The 23,240-nt window shown below is 43.3% G+C and overlaps 1 long non-coding RNA gene across 4 annotated transcripts in view; it reads left to right on the top strand.

The window, feature by feature from the left end:
* Nucleotides 1-7,877: 7,877 nt before the first annotated feature.
* LOC107312647 (uncharacterized) overlaps nucleotides 7,878-23,240 on the top strand; it is a 24,129-nt gene continuing 8,766 nt past the window's right edge. The window contains exons 1-6 of one of the 4 annotated variants that reach the window (XR_014945109.1): nucleotides 7,878-8,035; nucleotides 8,731-8,808; nucleotides 12,288-12,438; nucleotides 15,987-16,156; nucleotides 20,267-20,415; nucleotides 21,573-21,768. This is a non-coding gene — a long non-coding RNA (uncharacterized LOC107312647). Of the gene's footprint in view, nucleotides 8,036-8,730; nucleotides 8,809-12,287; nucleotides 12,439-15,986; nucleotides 16,157-18,647; nucleotides 19,217-20,266; nucleotides 20,416-21,572; nucleotides 21,769-23,240 lie in introns of those variants that run through there. The other 3 variants (XR_014945110.1, XR_014945111.1, XR_014945112.1) reach the window with 3 other exon arrangements.

Here is a 23,240-nt window from a genome sequence, read left to right as displayed (position 1 = left end):
AATGGGGGTGTGGGCAGCAGAAGTTATAAAGAGCCCATTTGTCAGGTGTGTCTGCAGTGATGCATGTGGCTGTATTCCTTTTCTAGCCTGTGCAGAGTGAAATATAAGTTTTCAGGAAGGGCTGGGATTTGCAAATTGAATCTGTAGCTTTGGATCCACCAGATTATAGGAAATGGAGGCAAAAATGAAGTGAAAAGTCACAACTAAAACCAGTGTTTGCAAACTCTGTGTTTATTATACATTATTTTCTATTATCAGGAAGCAACACGCCAGTTTTAGTATCATCCAAATGGAATATGTAGTCTGTATGTCTGAATAATGACATTTGCACCTCATTGCTCGTCTCCCAACTATTTCTAATTTCAGCTGAGAAAAAGATGCTTGCTATTCAGCACCAGGCTTTCAGAGAGCACTGATTTTTTTTCAGTAGAACATTATGAAGTGTTGAAGACTGAGTGGGTGCCACCAGTCTAAGACTGATGCTATTTATATTCTGTGTGTCTGGTACAAGCGATAAATCTGCAAAGGCAGTGAGGATCATATCCTGCAACCCATCCTGGTGAGGGTATTCCTTACCCATAAATTGAAAACTAATGTTTATTTCTCTTTAATTAAATAGTCCATTAACCAAAGACTCTTAAAATATTTAAAAAGAAGTAATGTCATCAGAGCGCCAACTGTGCTGTTACAGAAATATCTCATGCTCACTAAGTGCCAGGTTTCCCCTCTTTGCTGAATTATGAGACCTTCAGAATGGATGAGGGAACTCTGAGGGTTGAGATTGCCCAGAAATGTAGATCTGTCATTTTTTTTTCTTGATTTTCATGAAAGCACTTCTTAGAATCATAGAATCTTTTGAACTGGGACTCTTAAAGGACACCCACAGCTCCATCAGTGCTCAGAGCCCATCCAGCCTTACCTTGGGTGTCTGCAGGCTTTGGGAACCACCACTTGTCTGGGCAACCTGTGCCAACACCTTACCAAACTTCTTGTAATAAAACCTCCTTCCTTATACCCAGCCTAAATCTCCCCTCTTTTTTTTTAAAAGCCATTTCCCCTTGCCCTGCCATAGCAGACTCTGCTACAGATTCTGTCCCCTTTTCTCTTACAGCCCCTTTAGAAATTGAAAGGCAGCTACAGACTCTCCCTGGAGCCTTCCCTTCTGCAGGCTGCACAGCCCCAGCTCTCATCCTCTCCTATAAAATTCCAGCCCTGGGATCTTTCCTGGGGTTAAGCTGGTGTCTTGATTTAACTATTCCTTTTCTTCTCCAAAGTATTAAGTAACTACATTGTATATATGTATGTGTGCAGGAAGTTATTGTGAAAATGAGTTGACTGTAAGAAGCAGTGTGTTTTGTGCTACAAATTGGCTTATTCTTCATGTTGATAGATTATATACTTCTTGCTTTGTTGCTGCTGGGTCAGTCACACCCAAGTGAGGAGCTGGTGGGAGCACTGTGTGGTGCTCTGGCACTGACTTTCCCTCTCCCATTGAGCCCTAGATGGGATGGCATTTTCTCCCTGCTCCTTTCCTGCAGTGCTCATAGCAAAGATGTGCTCATGCTCCCACATGGCCACCAACTTCCATCCAGATGCAGCTTCATGTCTCAGAGGCACCTGGTCTTTCCCAGCACGTGCCAAAAAAGAGGAGAGAGGGAATCACAGAATCATTCAGGCTGGAAAAGTCCACTAAGACAATCCAGTTCAACTACCAACCCAACTCTACCATGCCCACTGACCACATAAGGAAGGAGGAACATGGAAATAACTGGGCAAAGCTCTTTACCTCCTGCTTTCTCTTTGGATCCCATGGGGAGCCGGCCTAAAAGCAGGTTTTAAGGCACTTTAGGAAATAAACATGTTATTTCCAGTAAAATAAATATTCTGCAGTCACTCCACTCCCTCCCTGGTACCCGGAGGAGCAAAACCAGAAGCACAGTGTCTGATTGAGTGTCTGTGTGCTCTCAGCAGGTGCTTCCTCCTGCCCTGTTATTGCCTTGCATGGTGTCAGCCTGACTGAGATAATCGAGGTGAACTTTTGCAGCTGTTTTCTCTTACAAGAAAAATATTCCTAGCGGCATGGTAAAAATAAAATGAAATAGTCCTTGCAAAGATAGTCTATCAGTTGGATTAGTTTACATGTACTTCTAATGCCAAGAGTCCCAGACTGCTTAAAAATAATAAAAACGAAATGTCAAGCAAATAAAAGTTAATTAAATGCACAGTGAAGGAGGCTTAATTTTAGTCCTAAAAGGAGCCAAGGATTTCTGAGAACAGATCTACAAAGGTGGTGAAATCCCTGACTGCAAGGTGTAAAACACAGCAAGAAATGAGACGACACCTGAGGTGTATCTGTTCCCCAGGCACCAGCAGGTGAGAAGAGATTATTTACTGGGGGTTTGGGGAAATAAGGAGGCAGTGAACAAACACCCCAACTGTGTGCATTGTTGTATGTGATTAATATCCTCAGAAATCTTTGTAGGAATGGAGCTCTGAGTTATTTCAAGCCGAATGCAACGTGAGATTTAAAGGTCAGCTCCTTCTCCTTGGGAAGTAGATGGAGATTTGTTTTTTGCAGGAAGCTGGAGCAAGTTCCAGGCTTTTCTCTGCCTTCCTGCTCCAGCATTTTGGAATTGTTGAGGTGATGAGGAGAGCTGAAAGAGCAAGTGGGACACGACAGACAGCAAGTTGGCACCTTGGTCTTGGAGGGGGCGGAATGAACAGATATCAGGGGTCTGGTGCTACAAGCATCTTCCTCATCTTGGCACAGCTGGTTGTTTCCTCTATTGAGACTCTTAACAAGCACAACAAAATGGTAAAACTGGGGAGAGAAAAAAGGCCCAAAGCCCATAGAGCAGTGACTGCCAAACCAAGGGAAAGTGATGCCAAAGCAGAATTACAGCAGGTTGCAGCAGTGAGAGGGTCTGCCCAAAGACCTTCAGCCAGCACTCTTGTACTTGATGCTTTGTGCTTCATGGCCAAAGGAAAGGTGCAGGGACCCATTTGGAAACACCCAAACCCACCCTGAGGTATCCTCAGCTGTGACCACAGCACGGCTGCCAGGAAGAGAGGGAGAGAAAAAGGTTTTGTTTGCAATTTTATGTTAAAGGGCTCCGTGCTACATTTTATGGTTAATGATAAAGAAAAGGACTTAGGGACAGAAAATATGAGGCCTGATGTATTAAATCTTGGAGTCTTGTAAGACTTTCCTTACCTCTGACACATCATTTGCAGTGGGATGTGTGCGCTGTGAGTGTACTGAATGTCTTAGTGGATGGGATAACAGTGCTTCAGATCCCAAGGAGTGATAGGATGCCCAGAATGTCAGGGCTTCTGTCAGGCTCTTTTCTTTATTCTTCCTCTGTATCTTGGCTGTTTTTTCTTGGCGCTGCCTAAGAACCATTTACACCAAGGAGCTGGTATTTCTGTAAACTCTTCATATTTAGTCTCTAACAATAAAACAGTTTTGTTAATTGCTGTAACAGATTAAATTAAATGCTCCTTCTCCGAGCTGACCTACTTTGGAGGTTAAAATTATGCAGCCTAGATGGAAAAAGAGAAATCTGAAAAAAGCTCTCCCTCATCCTAACTGTGTTATTTTGCAATATAAAAGGAAGAGGAAATCAGCATCATCAGGAAAGTAGACTTGATCTTGACAGGCAACTTTGTTTGGAGATGTAATTATAGGCCCAGAATAGCAGCCTGGAAGACCCCTAAGGAAAATCAATTGTGGCTGTGCTGCGGTTGCAGGCAGTGTGGCCTCTGGAAGCACTGATTTCAGCTTGTGTCACCTCACTTTCAGCTCAAAGTGGGACAAGGGCTAGAATTACAGGCAGGGTGGGAAATGGGTTATCTTAAATGTAGGTTTGGTGCAGCTGGGCTGCTATTACAGCCCCCAACCTGTGTGCAAGATGTCCTCCTTGAATTGTATAGGTCTGCTGGTACCATCAAAGGCATAAAGACTGAAGCTGCCTTTGGCTCCTCATCATGGGTGTGATGTGTGGTTGCCTTTCATATGCAGGGGAAAAAGGTGATGGATTGATAGTATGTAGAAAGATGTGAACTGCTCATGAAATCCCTCTTGTGTGAACAGAGCAGCTTGGTGCTGGGATGATCCTTGGTTGGTCTGTGGTGTTGGTAGTTGGTAGCAGGCTCCCTGTGGCATGGTTGAGAATATCCAGATAAGGCAAATTAAACCTGATTTGTGTTCTTGTGTTTAAGGAATGATTGTAACAATGCTTCTGCTGATGAAATTTCTCTCTCCATTGATCTCTGTGCTGGTTTAAGAGCTAGGATCCACTTCTGGAGCACAGGAGGAGAAAGGGGGGACAGAAAAGAGGATGATGGTGCAATCACAGTTGTTGGGTTTTGTTTTTTTCTTCCAGCTTTCTTCCTTTATCAGTATTTAGAAAAGGGATAGATCTTGCTACTCCATAAATCTTGTAGTGCAGTACAAAGAAAACCAGCTGAAACACTGCTGTTAAATACACTGTGTATTAAATAAGTGAAAATGCAAGAATGACAGAAGGGCTTGGATTGGAAGGAACTTCAAAACCCATCCAGTCCCACTCCTGCCATGGGCTGGGTGCCCTCACTGGCTCAGGCTTCCCATCCATGGCCTTGGGATGGGCCATGGAATGGGGCACCCACAGCTCTGGGCAGCAGTTCCAGTGCTTCACCACCCTATCAGAGAAAAATTTCTCCCTGACATCTTACCTAAATCTCCCCTCTATTAGTTAAAAAAACCTTTCAGGTCCTTTGCTAGGTGATGACAAACATCCAGTGAAAACAGTGATAGATCAAACCTTGTTTTGGTAGAGGAGCTTTGGGATTACCTGTATATCTTTATATGATCACTTTGGAGGAGAAAAAGAATAGAAAAGGGAGAGCTCTGATAGTCTTTCCTGCCAGTGATCGATGTTATGGGCTCTGGGCAAGAATAAGTGTATAGAGGGAACATGCAGTAAGACAGAGGCAGTGCTGCAGAGAGCAGTTGTGCCCATGCTGTTCTCCACTTGCACCCCTGGCCACTCCAAGCAGGACAGCTTGCAAGGACCTGCATGGAGGTGCCAGTCAGCCTGAGGCGAGCAGGGTTTTGTACTGATTTATTAAATACCTTTCCTAATTGTATGTCATTAGAGGAATTTTAACCAATCATGGCAAAGGGCATTTGTTTAGCTGTTAAAGTCATAAAAATTAAGTGGCATTTGAATTGCAGCTCTGCTCCTTTCGTTTTTACAGAGGTCTATGGAGACATTTAGTTTCCCTGCTTAAGACCTGTGTCTACCCTATGACTTGTCGTGCAAATGTGGCATCTAGAGCCTTTCTTGATGCTTTTATTTGGTCCTAATAAGCCCAGTGACTACGCAAAATGTTGTTTGTTGCCTGCTCCCTTTAGATTTATCAGTGCAATTTGCATATGGTTAATATTTGTACCTTGCTGACGCGAAGCTTGATTATCATTGGCCTTTATTAACTTTTAGTTTTTTTGTGAAGGTCATTATGTTGCTTTATGGAGGTGCTTAAAACTTGCAGAACTCGATGTAGATGCTTTGATTGCATACATAAAACTCATAGGAGACGCCGTAATAAAGCTTATTGAGCAGCTAGTGAATGTCCTCCAGTTTGGAATAACTGGATGTGCTTCGTGTTTCATAATGAGTGACTCATTGTCTCTGAGGAACAATTTTCCATTAATCAGGGCACATCTCAACCACGACTTGTCCTGTGGCTGTGTCAAGGAGCAAATGCCATCTCCTCGTGAGCCTGGGTTTGCTGGGAGCCTTTCACTATTGCCTTTTGCCAGGGATGACCTCTTAATTTATACATTGCAATTCTGCCATTCTATTTCCTTTAACCTGCAAGTAGACATAAAAAGCTATGAATGCTGAGGGCTGAAGAGGAAATATTTTTGTTTTACACACTGGCTGGATATTAAAAAAGAAGGAAAAGATCTTTTGTCTCTTTGGAGTGGCAGAACAAGTCCAAAAAACAAGAAGCAACGTGGGAAATCTTTTCTGCCAGATGCAATATGTCCATCCAAATGGGCTTTCATGTTTGGCCGTGGAACTCTTGTGATCTCTTCTGGCAGCTGACAGTGTTAGAAGAGGAAGAATTGAACTATACAATAACTATACAAGGTTAAATAGGCTTTAAATCTTTCCTTGGTACTGAGCCTGAAAATCTCTCGGTACTGAGCTCAAAAATTTCTTGAATAATCCAGCACTTATTTTCCAGAATTAGAGGTTCCTACTGTGTTCTTTCCAGTTTCCATGTTCTGTACTGATGTCAGGAATGAATGTCGTGCAATTAATTCATTTATCAATCACATTTAGTAAATGGAGATTGTCTGATGTGAATTACAGAGAGAAAAATTAGGCAGATTTATGTCTTTTCTTAACTGAAGCAAAATCAGTGATTGGAGCTGGCTGAATGAGCCACAGGATGAATTGCCATCATTTCTGTAGGCATAAGTGGATCCTGTTGTGTCTGGGGTCATTTTATTCAATGTCCACAAAGCAGTCAGGCATGTTGGCAAAGCTGGGACATTTCAGAACACCAGTGTATGTGGTAATTCATGCCAGACTGCCAATACCCATTTTTTATTGGCCTTTATCCTTTCAGAGGAGGAGGAATAGCTCTGTTTCCTTCCCTCTCCCTGTCAGTGTTCAGCCATTGTGGGAGAAATTGATGATGGAGCCAAGGGGTTTAACTCACAGACCCTGCTCACACAGTGTGCAGCAGAGAAACTCTCCATGACCAGGGACCCAGTGCTCATGGGGAGCTCCTCCAACGTGCTGAGGCACTGGCAGCAGGATCAGAATTATTCAGGTGGGAAAAGACCTCTAGGATCGTCTAGTCCAGCCCCAGCCCACCCTGCCATGCTCATAACCACATCCCTCAGTGCCACACCTCCACAGTTCTGGAGCACCTCCAGGGATGGTGACCCCAGCATTCCCTGGACAGGGAGGGAGCTGACACTGATGCTGAACCCAAAGCTACGGGCTTCTCCAGGACAAGGTTTGCTGGCAAATAGAGCCAAAAAAAAAGAGGTGTCACTGGATGTAGTAGAGCTGCCCCTTGCAGGGCAGTGCATGGCACGGTGCAAACTGCCTCAGCTGAGATCAGAGCAGGAAGTGGAATATGGAGCTGGAGTTTGTTCTGTTGGATACATGGGACAGATGCAGGCTGAAGGGTTCACACTTCTGACAAGCTCAGAAAATGCATTCAAATTGGCCCATGGAGTGCACACTGCCTGTTAGTTGTCAGCTCCCTGCAACACCTGGGATAGAAGATGAAATCACTGGAGAGACCCAGGGCTGGTCAGACTGGGGTGATGCCATCCTGATTGCGACAGGGGAAAATAAATCCATCTTGCAGAGGAACAGCTAAACTGGGCAGCCCACAGCTTTCCTGACATGAGTGATAGCATCTGACAGCTGCCCAAAAATCACTTTACCTCTTGGGAGCGATGTGGAGGGGAAAGGAAGAGCTGAGCTGATGCACTTGGCTGTTGTCTCCTTTCTGCTTCCTGAATGGGCTCAGTGCAGTTGGGGTTTCTGAAAGCAGAAAAACCTGCCCGGAGCTGAGCAGATTGTGGGAAAGCAGCTCCCATGTCACTGCCTGCTCCTGAGGAGCTCCTGCCAGCAGAGCTGCTCCCGGTGCCGAGCTGTGCAACCAAGTTACACACTGAGAGCACAGAGCTCTGCAGAGCTAATTTCTGTTCTTAATTTGCCATTAAAGTTTATTTTCAGCAAATTGTTCACAAACTCCACAGCACAGCTGTTCCACATTCATCTTTTCCTTCTTGCAAATTTTTCTTCACCGAGAGGCAGTTTCTCTCTATTTTTGTTGTTGTTTGTTGTTGCAGAGCCAATTACAAAAGGCTGGTGGGTGACTTGAGCCACTAGAGCAGGGTGGAAGTCTGCGAAGGTGTTTTGTACCCAGCAAGATCTGCAGCAGAGCTGAGGGAGGGAAACCCTTCACCTGAGCCCTATCCCTGCTATCGAGGCACATCTTGATTCAGCTCCACAAGGTTTGAATGCTTCCTTATAATCAATTCAGCCTGTATTGGGCACTGCCCATTCTTGTTTTGCAGAATAACAGCAAAAAGGGAAGTAAAATCACCCTATGTGTCCCTAGAAGCTTGTGCGCTTGGAGGCAGCACTAAAGCTTTCTTCGATGGAGCTGAGCAGCCTCAGTCCCTTCAAATGGGGCAAGTCTTTTGTCAAAGGATGTTTCGTAAGTGTACCCTCTTACTGTCCATTGCAAAGCTCTGACAAAGATGCAACTCGATGCTGTACTGTATCACGATTGCTATTATCTGTGCAACATCTCTCTGAAAAATAGACCTCAGTATTTCAAGCCTTCCCTATCTATGGACGTAGGTTAGGGGTCAGTTTTCTAGCTTTAGTGCCAAGTCTTTCCTGAAAGTACTGTGACGTGACAGTAGCTCATCAATGTATTCTTGCCAGCAAGTTACAGTGATCTCTTAAACATCAAATAACTGATTTGAATTAGGCATTAACACAAGAAAAATGGATGCCTTTGGAAGAACATAAAGCCTGATTTCTAATGCATGGTCACTTAGTCTGGGTACTTTGGGGCCTGTGGTTTACAATTGCTGTCACCTTCCTCTGTCCAGTTACTTAGAAACATGTCGGAGCTGCTGTGATCTTTTTCAAATAGTAATTTATTTTCCTGGCCAGTTCTGTTTTTCCTTGTTAACAGGCTCTGAAATAGTCCAAAACAGGAGGACGGGCATTCAGTCAAAGCAAGGATTGCAGGAAATGTCAGATGTGTGAGCTGGTAAGTGTTGCATATCTCAAGGTGGGGAGTTTAATGTAGGCAAGAACTGGAAAATACATACAGCATCATTTTTTCCTACAAATTCAAGGCTGAACTCTTGTGACCTGTGCATCCTGTGCACCATGCTGATAGATGTAGCCCTGTATTGCAATACTGAAACTAGAAGGAGGATTGTATGCCTTATTTGAAAATGTACCTTGCTTGAAATCCTTTTATGCGTTATGTTGTGGTTTTTTTCTAATCAACTGATCTTGAGGATTCCATTTACATTTACTCCATTCAGTAGCTCGAGAGCCATTGTGTGTTTCAAAAAGGTTATTTTCCTTTGTATTCAGTTCCCTTGTGTCTGAGACGATGCGTTTGGGGGCTGTTTGGAAACTGGACAGCCTGGCCTGGGGCTGGGAGCCACAGACAGCCAATAACACTAAATTAGATCCTGAGTGGGAAAATGCATCTCAGCAAATTTCACCTCTGTGTCCTCAGTTACCTCGTAGGGCTGAAACCCTTGGAAGGTCCTTGGCTGGAGAAAGGGAGGTGAGTTTTTATTTCTCTTGAGTCTTTTGGCTGGGAAATCTCTACATGGTAAAGGTTAATGTTTAATTTATTGATTTTCTATAGTTGATCCATAGGCAGAGAGGCAAAAAGGAAGGGAAGCAGATAGAGGATGACTGGGGCACTGTAAATAGGGGAAAGATTCAGCTTTGAGGATGTCTTGTCACCACATTCTAGCTGTGGTGTCCCTGCTTGTTGCAGGGGATTTGGACTAGATGGTTTTCAGAGGTCCCTTCCAACTCTAAGTGCTCTACAGTTCTTTTCTATGTAGAAGAAGATAAAGAGACTGGAGCAGGAAAACATCAGGGCAGGAAGGCAGAGAAGTGGGGGTGATTTGGGAGGAAATTCTGACTTCCCTCAGATCTATGGGACATTTTATGTGGATTTCTATGCCATGTTTCTGCCTGGCAGTTCACTCTATCATGTCAGCTCAGTCATGCACAAGACACTTTTCCCCACCTAAGCATAACTTGCAGCAGTTTAGTAGCACATCTCCCAGAACTAGAGATAATAAAACAGTCTTTTAGACTTTTCTACCTACCCTTCAGTTTGAAGGTTTGATCTTTGCATTTGAAAAACCCTCTGAGTATTGGAGTGCTCTGTGTAGGCTTCATTACTGCCTACATAGGCCTGCACAAAGATCCACAGGAGGGAGAAGTTCACCTGCTTACCACCATCTGGCTCTGTGTTTGATATGGAGCTGGGAAGCACTACTGCTAAGTGTAACCTGGGATAAAAGTGCTTCAGATATTTTCCTATCCTAGATCTGCTCCAAATTTTCTGAGTTTATCAGGAAAAAAAGAAAAACAACAGATGTCAATTGTCTTAATGAAAAACTGTGCTTTTGAGGCATAGTCTTGATAAGGGTTAGCTAAATAAAACTGCTGTAAAAGCGGCTCAGAAAAGACCAGAAGTCCAATTTGAGCCATTGCAAATGAAACTCCCAGAATGTCAAAAATAGTGCCCTCCTCATACATCTTGAATTGTGCTGTCCCACACCAGTCACATTGCTTCACGTTTTCCCCAACAGCTGCACAGATGCATTGGGATGGGATGGGATGGGATGGGATGGGATGGGATGGGATGGGATGGGATGGGATGGGATGGGATGGGATGGGATGGGATGGGATGGAATGGGATGGAATGGGATGGGATGCTGCCCCTGGTTCTTCTAAATGTGCTACAAGCAGCCAGCACAGTCAGATGTCTGGAGAATTGAAGAGATATATTTTCTCTATAAAATACCAGTTTCCTAAAAGACACTATTTTCCCCCTGAACTGCACATAGCCCAGGGCAGGCAATTGCATAGGTAGGGTCTGGGAGAACTGCTTTATGTCCCCACTGCAACTGACTTGGGCAAAGGGTTTGAAAGGAGAGCTCAGTGTCCAACACATTCCTTGTCCTGGTCTTGAGACTTTGGACTTCATGGCTTTTGTGCAAACAGCTCCTGAAAGCAATTTTGTGTGGCCTCGGTGAGGAAGGGAAAATCTTTAAAGTCTCAGAAAATCTGTAAGCTACAACTGTACCCACCGAGGTTATAGGAGGTGCCTATAGGAGCTCACCAAACGGCACAGACCTTCCCCTTTCTTCCAGCAAATCGAGTCTTACCTAAGCTGTCCTTTTCCTTAAGTCAGAGCAGAGCTGAATTTCTTTCCATAAGATGGAAGTAATTTCCTTTTGACACAAGTTTCTCCTGATGTAAGGGCTAATTGATAGCTTGCAGGGCACTTGTGTTTTCCGGGCTGTTGGTTTTGCTCTAAGCACAAATTTACTCAGTGATGAGAACATTTTGACAACTCTGCCTATCTGTGCTCAGGAGCTGCAGTTTGGTGTGAATTTTCTGGGTGTGCTGACCCAGTTTTAAAGCCTAAAATGAGCATGCTCTCCATTAATATGGAAATACTGTGGCTGGCAAAATAAAACAAAGAAACAGTAAATAAGCAGAAGTACAGTACGTTCCGCACAGGAACTTTGAGGAGGGTTTTTGCTTAGCTGGCAGCAGAGTGCTTTTGTCCTCACACTTCCTCCAAGGGGCAACTGTTAAGACATGATTGGATTCAGCACACAGCAGTGTGTTGTTCTGACCCACTTGCATGTCTCCACAACCACATCTTTCCAGCAAATCCCTGCCTGGCTGTAAGCGCACCATAATGAACACGTTACATCAAACAGGATTAGTTTAGAGGAGAAGGCAAGAGTTGCTGCCTTATTTCTTCACCTAACAAACATCTCATTTAGTACTCTCTCCCATTTATATCTGTGGTGTTTATTTCCACGTGCTTATTTTCAGGCAACTCGTGGATCATTCTTTAGGATAAAGGAATCTTTTGTGTGTGTGTGTGTGTGTGTTGTTGCATGAGCAGAGCTGGGAAGGCCGTGCTTGTTTTCTTTTGATGATATGACAAATTAGCTTCTTCCAAAATATTATTGTTAGTGACTGTGATTGCAGGAAGCATGAGAGAACACTGGAATACATCACCAGCTCTCTGTGTGGTATATATGTGTATGTCTGTTGTGTATTGAGTAAGGATTGAAGTAGAAACGCTCAGTTTTTGCTACAGACCCTCTTGGCAGCGCCTTTGTGCTGTCCACAGATTCCTCCAATAAGTAAATATATTAATTAATGTGCAAGACAGCTGATTTTGGCATGTGTGCTCATCTCTTTTATTTTTGTGGTCTAAAATCTGGCTGTAACTAAAAGCTCATTTGCCTAATTGGTAATTATTATCACTTTCCTTCACCATTTCTCTCTTAGGTAGAATTAGCGGGGTTGTGAAGCTACGCAAACAACCATAGTGAGCCCAGCTGTATGTCTGCTGCTCCCATGGAATTGTCCCTTGTGTTTCACTGCCTTCTGTCTATTTGGGAGGGGCACACAAGTTATTGCTGTTAAATGTGAGTTCACCTTGGTCATTGTTTATTCCAGTAGCTATTGGAAGGTGACATGGATACCTTCTTGGAGTTGCTCCCAAGAGGCCTTTATCTGGGACAGAAAGAGGAATAATAACTGCAAGCAAAGCTACCACCCAATTGGATGGCCCTGTTGTGTGACAGCAACCTATCGCTGATTGAAGCAGGTAATTATGATGCTGAACATGGCTCAGAAAGTTACCCATGCAGGCATCTAGTGTAATTTTAAAATGAAGCCTCATCCACGGTGTGTTCTGTATGCAGAGGAAGGACGCTATTTGCATTTGCTCAAGCCAAAATATCAAATTTGGATCAGACTTCCCTTGCATTGAGGGAACGAATGTGGGATTGCACATCTGTCCTTTCAGGCTGGGCTCTGTTTCTATGCAGCACCAGCAGAAGTTGTATGTTTTAAATTTAGCCATCAGAAATCGCTTAGTAGAGTTTTACAGCGTGGTGAATAGCATCTTATGGCTCCTAACGTTGGCTTGATGGGTTTCCTGTTCCTCTCCTTAGCTTTCATAATGGAGGAGAGTCTAAACTGCAAGGAAAAGGGAAAAAAAAAAAAGCCCTGCTGGCAAATGCAAACCGTGTGAGCATTCAGACCGCCCCAAATGTGGGTGTCTGCAGAGTTACTGCAGAGTACGGCAATGTTCATAAGCAGATTACTGAGTCATGAACATGTTTTGAATGTGATTACAAGCAGAGAGACAGAATTAGTCTTTGCTTTCCATAAAAAATTAATGAGGGAGACAGAGAGGGACAAAGAAATTGAAGAGTTCACTTGGTTAATTTTCTAGCCAGCAGCTATCGTAAATGTTCCTCTTATTTAGCAAAGAGAGATACTAAATCTATATTGGTTATGTTGGCCAAGAAAAACTATTAGTGTGCTGGAGGTTTACCTGCAGGCAAACTGTCAGCAAATTGAAAAAGCAACAATGTGCTCATTTTGGGACATTTTGATGCATCTTCCACAAGTGCAGTCAATTAAGAGCTCCTCTGGAAATTATGTTTTGCTGATGTGCTCCTATGAAGCAGCTTTGTCTTTGTGTGAGCTCTGGGGGGCCCATTCCCTCTCTGAAAAGCCAAGTTTAGCTGTGTTGCAAAACAAGGTTATTCTTTAGGTGATGCCCTGTTACAGATGGGATGAGGCCACTGCTTAATACTACAGATGCAGCAAGCACAGCACCTTGAGGCTATCATTTCACTTCTTTTATTACCAGCTGCAGGGCAGCTTATAATTGAAATAACACAATCCTAGCAGTGGGACTCTGAAGCAGCATAGCATGGTTCACATCTTTTTCCATGGATTCTGTTCTGAATCTACCAAGTTCTATTTACTGATTTGAACCAATCTTTCACTGCACCTTGCATGAGCCGTGATCCTTAAACTCTTGCTTGAGGCAGCCAAATAGCCACTGTTTAACAGACATATCTGCAGCTCCAAATCATTTCCATGGAGCAGAGAGCTCAGATACGATCATATACCAAACGGAGCTAGCTCTGATTTACACAAAACACCAGTGAATATTTTCTGCAGATATTTCTGGTCTAGACCTAAGGTCCTGCTGCATTTATGTTGTTTACAGATGCTTTTTGTTGGTTTTTCTTCCCCCTCATCTTGCAAGATGCTTCCTTTTGATGGAAGGCATTAAATAATAGATCATTTGGTGGATATGGGCAAGTCTGGCTGGATGTTTCCAAGAGACACATTCTCCACAAGATAACATTAACAAATATCTCATTCTAGGATAAAATTATTTAGTCTGACCATATTGATGACCATATTGACTGCACAAACGCAATATAGGAAAACTCTTGCCCACTATATGTATGAAGCCTTCTATAGCAAACCAAGTACTATTTCTGCAGACATGTTATGGAATCATTGGCAGTTAAGTCACATATTTAGCTTTTGCTTTTATATTCTCTGTTATGATAGTGTTTGCATCAGCATCTTTGTGCTACAGAAATTCTATAAATAATTCATGCCTTTATTTAAATAACTGTGGATTTATTTCCAATTGGCATGGAAAAAGCCTTTATTTTCTGTATCATTGTGCACAGTTGTCATACTAGCCTCTTATTTCAAAATGTTTGTGATTCACTCAGAGCACATCAGTAAATCAAATTACAGCAAACTTAGCCTGAAATTTAATTAGATGATCAACAATCACAGTTCTCTACTTTCCTAATATAAAGTATCTTATTGCAGGGGGTTTACAAGGCCTTGTCTCTGTACCCGAATCCATTATTCTTGAAACAACATGACAAAACATTATAAAGTTCTATTGATTGCCCTCTGTTGAATAACAATGGGCCCTAAGAATCATTCTGGATTACATAATGATGTGTAACTCAGCTTAGCAAAGCTTCATGGAACATAACTGTTATTACGGCTCTTCAACCCTTGTTCTTGCAGTGTTGGCCAACCTCTGGCCTCAGAGTCCCTCATGGTGGATGGTGGTGAGGTAGACCGTTTATTATGGTTCTCTGAGCTCATTTAAGTCCTTAAGTCCACACTGTCTCCTTGCTCCTAGAAGGATGTCATAAAGCACCCAGAGAGGCTTGGGGCAGGGGCAGGCTACATCCACCTCCTTCCTGTCTCCCTGAAGTTGAAAAGAACAGGAGAAAAGGCATTTGAAGGAAAGAACAGTGGCATCCCTCTGCTTCTTCCCTGTAAATAGCACCTGCTGTCCTTGAGCATGCAGTAGAACTAATCATTTGAAGATACTGGGTCACCCCTTTCAACCGCCCCTCTATTTTCCAGGGGTTTCTCATTTCCCACTTTCAGAGCATTGGGGCACCCAGCTTAAAGCAACACTTCTCAATTGCAAAATGCGTAGCAAAAGAATATCTTCTAGCATACCTCGAGAAAATATGGAAGTAATTTAGCAGAACTAGAAGTGTTCTATAAGGAACCACACAATAAAATGATCTCCCGGGTCAGCAAGCATGGCCTGAGGACATAAAAAATTCATTTAGCCACGTGAAGAGAAATAAAATGGGTAAATTAAAGCAATCAAGTGTGGGTGGCAACCACAAGCAGCACGTTACAGCTGGAACGTGGACTGCTCATATTCATGTTAATGATTGCTGAACTGGAAGAATAGATATGTGCTGCATGGGTTACAAGTTTACGGATAAAGAATGCAGAGACATGCAGGGTAAGTTAGAGCAGAACAGAAACACAAGCAAGAAAAGTGTTAATCAGCTCAGCCTGGAGAAATATGAAGAAATGCAAATACTCAGAGGGGAGGAAAAGAAAAGGTTGAGATGAACATGTGCCCTGATTTCATATTGCAAAGCCCAAAAGGGGCTCAAGAAAAAGCAAGAAACCCCTCTGACAGACCTGTAGGAGCAAATAGTCCACCGGTATATTTAGTTTTCCTATTTTCGATACAACACAGTGGCTGGGTCTCTCCCTAACTTTCTCTTCAAGTTTTGTCCTTGTGGGTGTGTTACAATTTTCCCTACAGGTCATTTCTGATTTTTTCTTTCAGATTCTTGGTAAGCGTTAGGCTGTAAACCACTCCTCCGTCATCCAGAGGAACCACTAAGAACTCAAACCTTCTTTATTCCATACCTGTCATTTTAACAGTTCCCTTGGGTGCGGAGAAGCACATGTAGAAAAATGATGGCTAGTCTGGATGGCCTTTTCCAACCTTGATGATTCTACAGTTCTGTGGTTGAGATATTTTTGCCTTTCTTAAAGGTGTGGAGGTTTTGGAGCCTGCAGATGTGCATCTTGCTGACTGCAGCTCACAGAAGGGGTATGAAGTTCTGGGAACCCCATCCTCGTGATGCAAGCCAAGCTCTGTTGCTCAGAAGAGACACAGGTGCTGCATCAAACTGACACAGCCCTGACTGGACAGCCATTTCCAGGTAAACATCACATTGAAATAATGAGGAAAGTAGTGTTTGGAGAAGTTACATCATCCTTATCTTCAGTCTAAGCTGGTATATGTGTTAGGAGCCTGCTAACATGCATTGACTTTGGAAACATGCATAAAGTAGACTGTGTACTTGGAAAAGCTGTAAAATCGTTTCTCTTTTCCTAGAGGTATTAAAACTTCCCTTCCCCTGCTAAAGTCCTTAACCTAAAATATGTCAAATGGTCTAAGCCTTGATTATATATGCCTTAAGCTTATCATATATAGAAAAGAATACCAGTGTCCTTTGTTTGTCTAACAAAGGCTAAATTTAATCTTCAGAGCATAGTGCAAAGAATATCTGTTTATTTAGATTTCTAGCCTGGAGGCTGAGAGGCACAGTTTGTATTTAAGACCTCTAGCTGACATTTGCTAACTTGGTTTGCATACATTTAAATGTGTTTTTGTACCCACAGGCAGTTGCTTAGAGTGTAAAGTGATAGAATATATGAGTATATATGGCCAAATCATTATTACTCCAAGTTATCCCTGCTGGAATATGAAGGAGAATGTGAATTTTGGAGACCCTAAAATCCTCAGATGTTACCAAGGTTCTAGGAATGCAGAGCTGGATGCACTTGAATTTTGCAGTGTGTGGAGCAGACAGGGAGGAGAAGCAGTAAACCTGTCTGATTTAAGCCTTTTCTTGCTTCAGGAAGCTGCTGCTGTTGGGGAGCAGTAGAGGATGCAGGGGCAGCCCTTCATGTCATTGTCTGGACTCACAGCTCAGCTCTTCCTGGCTGACACTGTATAGTTTGGGGGCTGATTGACAAGGAGCAAATAGTTTGTGACACCTCAGAGCAGGATCTTGCAGTGCTGTTTTATGTAACATAGGGGTATGATGGTCAACTACTGTTTATTTAAAGTCTCTATGCAATCCTATGTAGAAGGGGGCAGGCTGTGGAAAACGTCCTCCAGAAATAGTGGTAGGTTGAAAATCAGATGCATTTCCTTCTCTGTGAGTGGTTCAGGAGAGAGCCTGTGTGCTTGGGATGAAGATGAAGAGATGAAACTGCTGTAAACAGGGGCTCTCCTCAGGTCCAAACCTTTCCAGGGTACACTTGGCCACAGTAGGAACCATCCCAGGCTGCTCCATGAGATCCCTCTGACCCATCCTTGCTGCCTGTGGTTCCTTGTTCACCAATGCAGTCCTGTATGAAGTCTGCAAAGAAACACTTTGCAAGAAAAACCTATTTCCAGTAGAAATTACTCTAAAAATTCTTGGGAACGTTTTTACTGTTATGATTGTAAAGAGCTTCTCTTAATGACATCTAAATATGGGGGTAAACTTCGGCTGATGGCATCTCATTAAAACCAACAGAATAAGAATTCAAATGTGCATCTTCCCCTAAGTGTTTATCTAGCAGCAGGAGCCTATTATCTTGTGTGACGATGTTATCTGCTAGTGCCTGTGTATCTGTACCAAATTGGATACATTTAGACACAGAGGATTCTGAGTGTTTCTGATGACAAAGATAACGAACAACCTGCTTAAAGGATGGGTGTCATTTACTTAATGTAAATAAATATTCAAGCACGTTTCTCCATTGTGAAGGTTATTGCGCTGCAGCAGTGAAATGAGGGCTTCTTATTGCCAGGTGCTGTATAGAGAAAGTTTGGCTAAGCATTTATTGGTATGTGTATCTGCTCATGGAAGTATCCACAGCCTGTACAACTTCTTTCCTAGAACACTTCACTTTTCTGTAGTGGGTGAAAGGAGGGAAGCAGTTGCTGTGTCCATTGTCAAGTTTTACTTCAGGAAATACTCGATGGAAAACCTATTCTGATCCTCAATGGGGCTGATCCCATCAGCATGGGCAGCCCTTTTTGCTCCCTGTTGTTCACAGTTCACAAACGTACTGGGAATCTTACAGGTATCTCTATAGGTTTCTTCTCCCTTTTTTTTTTTTCCCCTGGAGAACACTGCGGGTGACTGCTAGTAACAGCCAAGCCAGTTTGCAAATGGGCAGTGCACCTTGTTTGAGCTGCAGAAAGGATACTATTCATGCATCTTGTTCTTGGCCCTGTATGAAGAGCCTACATCAGAACTCCTCCTGGGTACTGCATGCTGAGTGCTCCTGGGGAAGCCCATCCCCAGGGTAAGTGCTGTCCCTTGCCATCTCCCATTGCTCTGTGATACTCAGAGAGAAGATCAGGGGCACTGCTTTGTTCTCCATTAGGGCTCAGAGGGATTGCTGCTTTCCAGGGCAGAAAATCTGCCTTCGTGTTCTTCCATTTCACAGAATGCATCTTTGTGGGAGAGCTGCAAAACCACACAGCTGAGCCAAGGCAGTCGCTCAAGTGTTACATACAGTGAGTCGATGTGCTGCTGCCTTTGGGGCCCTGTGGCCCTTGAGGTGTGTTCCATCAGCTCTGTATGCATTTCAGTATCACTCAATAGGGTGAAGGCTTATCATCATTAATTATGAAGGTTTATGTTGCCAACCACTTAGTTCCTATGGTTACGTCTCTAAGAAATTGTGAAATAGGCACTTCAAGGCTCTGGGCAGAGAAACAAATTGACTGTTACAGAATTCATGAATGATAATAACTCATTTACTTATAATGCTAATAAATAATTGGTGTAAAATCATCCAGTGCAGCCTTAGAATGCGTAGGGTATTTAAAGGTCAGCACTGCTCTTAACTCTCCATTAAAACCTCCATATGGCAATAATGCATCCCAAATAGCAATTACAGTGCTTCAGAGGATTCACTTTGTGAATCTGTCATGTGGTGCATCCCATAGGGCTGCTCCGTGTGTGCCCTGCTTGGTACCACAGCACACTGTTTGTTCTGTACTGGAACGGTGTCAGCAGACCCCTTGTTTCTGGACACAGCTGTGCCATGGAAAAAATAGACAGCATCTTATTGCCTCATGGGGCACTTTGGGTCAGGATCCTATAAGGAGTGGTGCCCTGTGATCTCTGCTTCTGCCTGCTCCTTTCTTACTTTCTCCCTTGAGAGATGGCTTTCCAAAGCAAACTCCAAGTGTAGGAACATCATCCTTCTCTGTAAGTATGCTTTCATCTTTCCAATATTACTGCTCTGGATCTGATACATCCTCACATTTTGCTTTTGTACATCGTCGATGTGTACAAAGTTAGAGGCTTTCCTCAGCTGCCTATGGCAGTGCCATGTGACTTCAGATAGTTTAGGGCTTCCCAGTATATGGAGGTAATGCTGTTAAGTGGTTTCTTATTGGTTCCAGGCTGGATGTGGCTCAAGGCAGACTGGTCTGGTAGTTGGTGACCCTGTGCAAATTAGGGAGGTTGAAACTAGATGATCGTTCTGGTCCTTTTCAATCCAGGACATTCTATGATTAACCATGCTGAATCGTGCCCCTGGTGGAAGTAATTCCTTCCATCAGCAGAACAATGAATCTGTTTCTATTTTTCTCATAGTAAAGATGCCATTTTGAATGTTTTACTTAGATAATGCTCCCTTCCAAACCATGTGGCCAAACAAAGTGGTCGGTTTGTTACAAGCTTGTAGACATGGCATGAATGTCAGCAATGCAGCCTTCAGAGCAAGCAAAAGGTGTTTGGAGAAGGAAGTCAGTTTGGAGGAGGAAGTCTGGCTCCAAACCAGGATGCATCTGAAAGCACCATCCTCTAGAAATCCAGGGACAAGCTGTTGTTTCAGATGGGAAAACAGGCCCCTCCCAGCACACATTTCTGAAGGTCTCTGTAGTCTCTGAAAGCAAGCCCAGGACTTGATTCTGTGCTGTGTGTTTGACAGTAGGTGTTGCTGTCTATTGGCAAGGCTGTATGCTAAATTAAAGGGGGGTGGGGGGTGGGGGGAAAGGCAAGGAACACTCAGAGATTGATGTTCCTTAAAAAAGTCAAAAAGATATGATGCTACCTGTAGTGATATAAATTGCATTTGAAGGCTGAGTGCTGTATATTTAATGCATTAGCTATGATTCACCGTTAGTTTTAGGGGAAAAAAAGGTTACTTCTTTCTGTCCTTGGGCCAAAACCAAGACACAGGCTCTCTTGAGATAAGGTTGCAAAGGCGGGAGATGCTCTGGGCAGCTTGTTGCTTGTTTTCTATCACTGCAGATTAGCAAGATGTGATATGGAGATACCAGTGACACGGAGAAGTTGTGCTGTTAGCAGAGTGAGGTGGCAGGAGGAGAACCGTGGGCTAGGACATGGAATGGGTTTGGAGCACTCAGCCCTGCATCTACTATGTCTGCCCACACTTTCAGGTACTTAATGCAAAACACACATTTCTTTAAGCCTCGACCCATTAGGGAAATGCCCTCATCTTCTTCTAGGCGTAAGGCTGAGATCCGCAGCACAAACTGGAGCTTGTGCCCTTTGTTCATTATGTCACTTCCTCTGTTAGCTAAATAAAGAAAACTCTTGCTTCACTTAAATTTAAAATGACACCAAATCATGATTCAAACCTGCACTGACATTTATCCAGTTAGCTGATGTTTGCTAGAGGTTGAAGGGACTCATAAATACAGTTGTCTTCATGTCTCAGGCACATTTCTCAGTGTTCCTTGACAGTTATTAAGTGCATTAATTCTTCTGATGCTAATTTCTGTGTAGGGCTGATGAAAAATGCATTTTTCCCAGAGAGCTGGCACTTGGCAAATATCTCAATGGCAATAAATTAAAGTACAAAGGAAGTTTCTGTTGCCATGGTTTTCCTTTCCACTGATACATACAGTAATGTAGCGAGGTACATGAGCAAACCCACAGCCCAGATCACCTTGATGCCTGCAATGCATTCCTCTCCTGGCTTTCTTTTGTAATTTCCCCTGCCAGTGCTATTGCTCCTTGCTATCCCTGCACAAACAACTTATTCCTAGGTAGTGTCATTGCATACCCAGATCTGGGAACGCTCTGGGCCACTGGGAAGGGAGAAGAAAATGGTTTTGCTGAGGAGCTGCCCATGCATTGGAACACTTTCTCGTTCCTTTCCCCTTGACACAACACTGTAAGGCAAACCTTGCCCAACACCACATCTCTTTTCTTCACCACCCTATGTGATGAGGCTGAAAACAGAGTGGTTGAACTGGAAATGTTAAAGGAGTAGAAGGTTCAGTGTTTGATGCTCTCGCATTATTTAAGCTCCCTGAGGCTTCCCAGTGGCTCTAGGGTGTGGGCAGAGAAAATGCGATGAGTTGAATGAGTCATGCCCTGCAGCAGAGGTTTACTTAACAGGCCTGGTTCTGCAGAAACACCTTGCTGTTTCCCAAGAGGAGATAGTGGAGGGTGGCAAGAAAATGCTGCTGCTTCCAAAACAGTCAGGAGAAACCATAGAGATAGCAGTGATCAGGATACATCCATGGACTCTGTGTCAAAGTTAAAATTTGGTTTAATGGGAAATTTTATCTTGCCTGTGGTCCTTCAGCTGCAGCACCCTGCCTGTCCCAGGTATCACCAGAGCCCATCATGCTGTTATGTGATGAGTATGTCTGGCTGGAGGAAATGGAATTCCTTGGGAATGCTACTGAAAGCTTCCATCAAGCACTGACGTTGCTATCAGCTGAACTTGGGTAGGATCATGAACATCATGTGGAAGTGAATTTTCCCAGCATCCTAACCAGGTAAGTCTTGCCTTTTAAAGCAATGATGTCATCTGTCTTAATACAAGCTAAGCAAGTCTCATCTGCTAACTAGTACAGCTGTGCAGGGTCCTCCAATGTGTGTTCTGCCCAGAGGAGCTGTGGGTTTCCCATCCCTGGAGAAGCCAAGGCCAGGCTGGATGGGGCCCTGGGCAACCTGATCTGCTGGGGGCAGCCAGCCCATGGCAGGGGTTGGAAGTGGTTGATCATTGAGGTCCCATCCAGTCCAACCAAATTATGACTTTATCATTTTCTTTCTCCTCTGAACTCTGCATTCTGCTGACCACAGCAGGTGGCCAGCACATATTCAGCACTCTTTTTTTTCTCTTCACCGATATCTCATCATAGAAGGAAAACAAACACTGAAGTTCCACATAGGGATTTGAGAACTCAGCATGTGAATATTTTTCACCGTTAATCTCATTATTAATGTAAAATCATCCACCCAAGCAAAATGGAACAAATATAGCTTCACAGAAGCTTGTTGCTTTCAGAAAGAAATAATGGGAATTGATTGCATGGCTGACCAGGTCTGCGCTGAGTGCTCCTCTCTTTGATGGACTAGAAATTGCTCTCTGCTCTTCAGCTGGAGACAAAACCTTTTTCTCCCTTAAGAAAAAGACTGCAAATAAGTTGGCTTTACTCTTTCTTTCAAATTATGAATGCATTTTTCTTCTGTACAGCACAACTGCTCTTTCCGTTTTTCCTTATTTTGTTGGTTTTATCAAGGAAGACTTTCAGCTATTTTCCTTTTAAATGCCTTGGCTAGATAGGACTCACTCTAGATAGGCATCACTTGTAGCCCAATTGAACACAGTTAAATATTGTCTTTGAAATGAACAAATGCCATTTTCTGAATCAAGTGCAAAAAAAAATGTCCCTTCTTTGCACTGACTCAGAGATGCCCTCCCTCTGAAGCATACAGCAATGGCACACTTGCAAAGTTTCTGGCCTTAAGATGTATCTGTTTTACTAAATGCATTTCCATCAGGATTACAGCATGGCGGTACTGTGTGATTGTCTTTATTTATACTCATAGGACTTGATTTAAGCACAACAGCTCAACAGCAAAACTACCATTGATTTATGGCTCGGGCAAGAGGTCACAGTGAGGTACACTCTGTGACATGTGGATTTGCAGCCTGAACAGAGAGAGAGTAGAGGCAAGGGAAGTGCTGTGAGCGGTTGCAGGTATCTGAAAGCTATTACACGGCACCTGTTTGTCTCATTCTGTATAATAAATCTTTTAAAAGTTTGATTGTGGGGACATAATTTTTTTCAAAGACAACAGAGTCCCTTTAATAGGCAATGGAGTCCTTTCTTCTCTTGCGTCAATTTGTTACTGTAAAAGTAATAAAGATATTCCAGCTCTTTTACTTTAAACAACCGCACATCTATGCCTCATACATTATTGAATGTTCCTATTTTTTTTTCCCCTGTGAGCTTTTTTCCTT

Source organism: Coturnix japonica, chromosome 4, assembly GCF_054131305.1.
Source record: "Coturnix japonica strain WE chromosome 4, WE-NBRP24, whole genome shotgun sequence".
Classification (NCBI taxonomy): domain Eukaryota; kingdom Metazoa; phylum Chordata; class Aves; order Galliformes; family Phasianidae; genus Coturnix; species Coturnix japonica.
The sequence above is the reverse complement of the archived record's forward strand: the minus strand, read 5'-3'. Positions and strand labels throughout refer to the sequence as shown.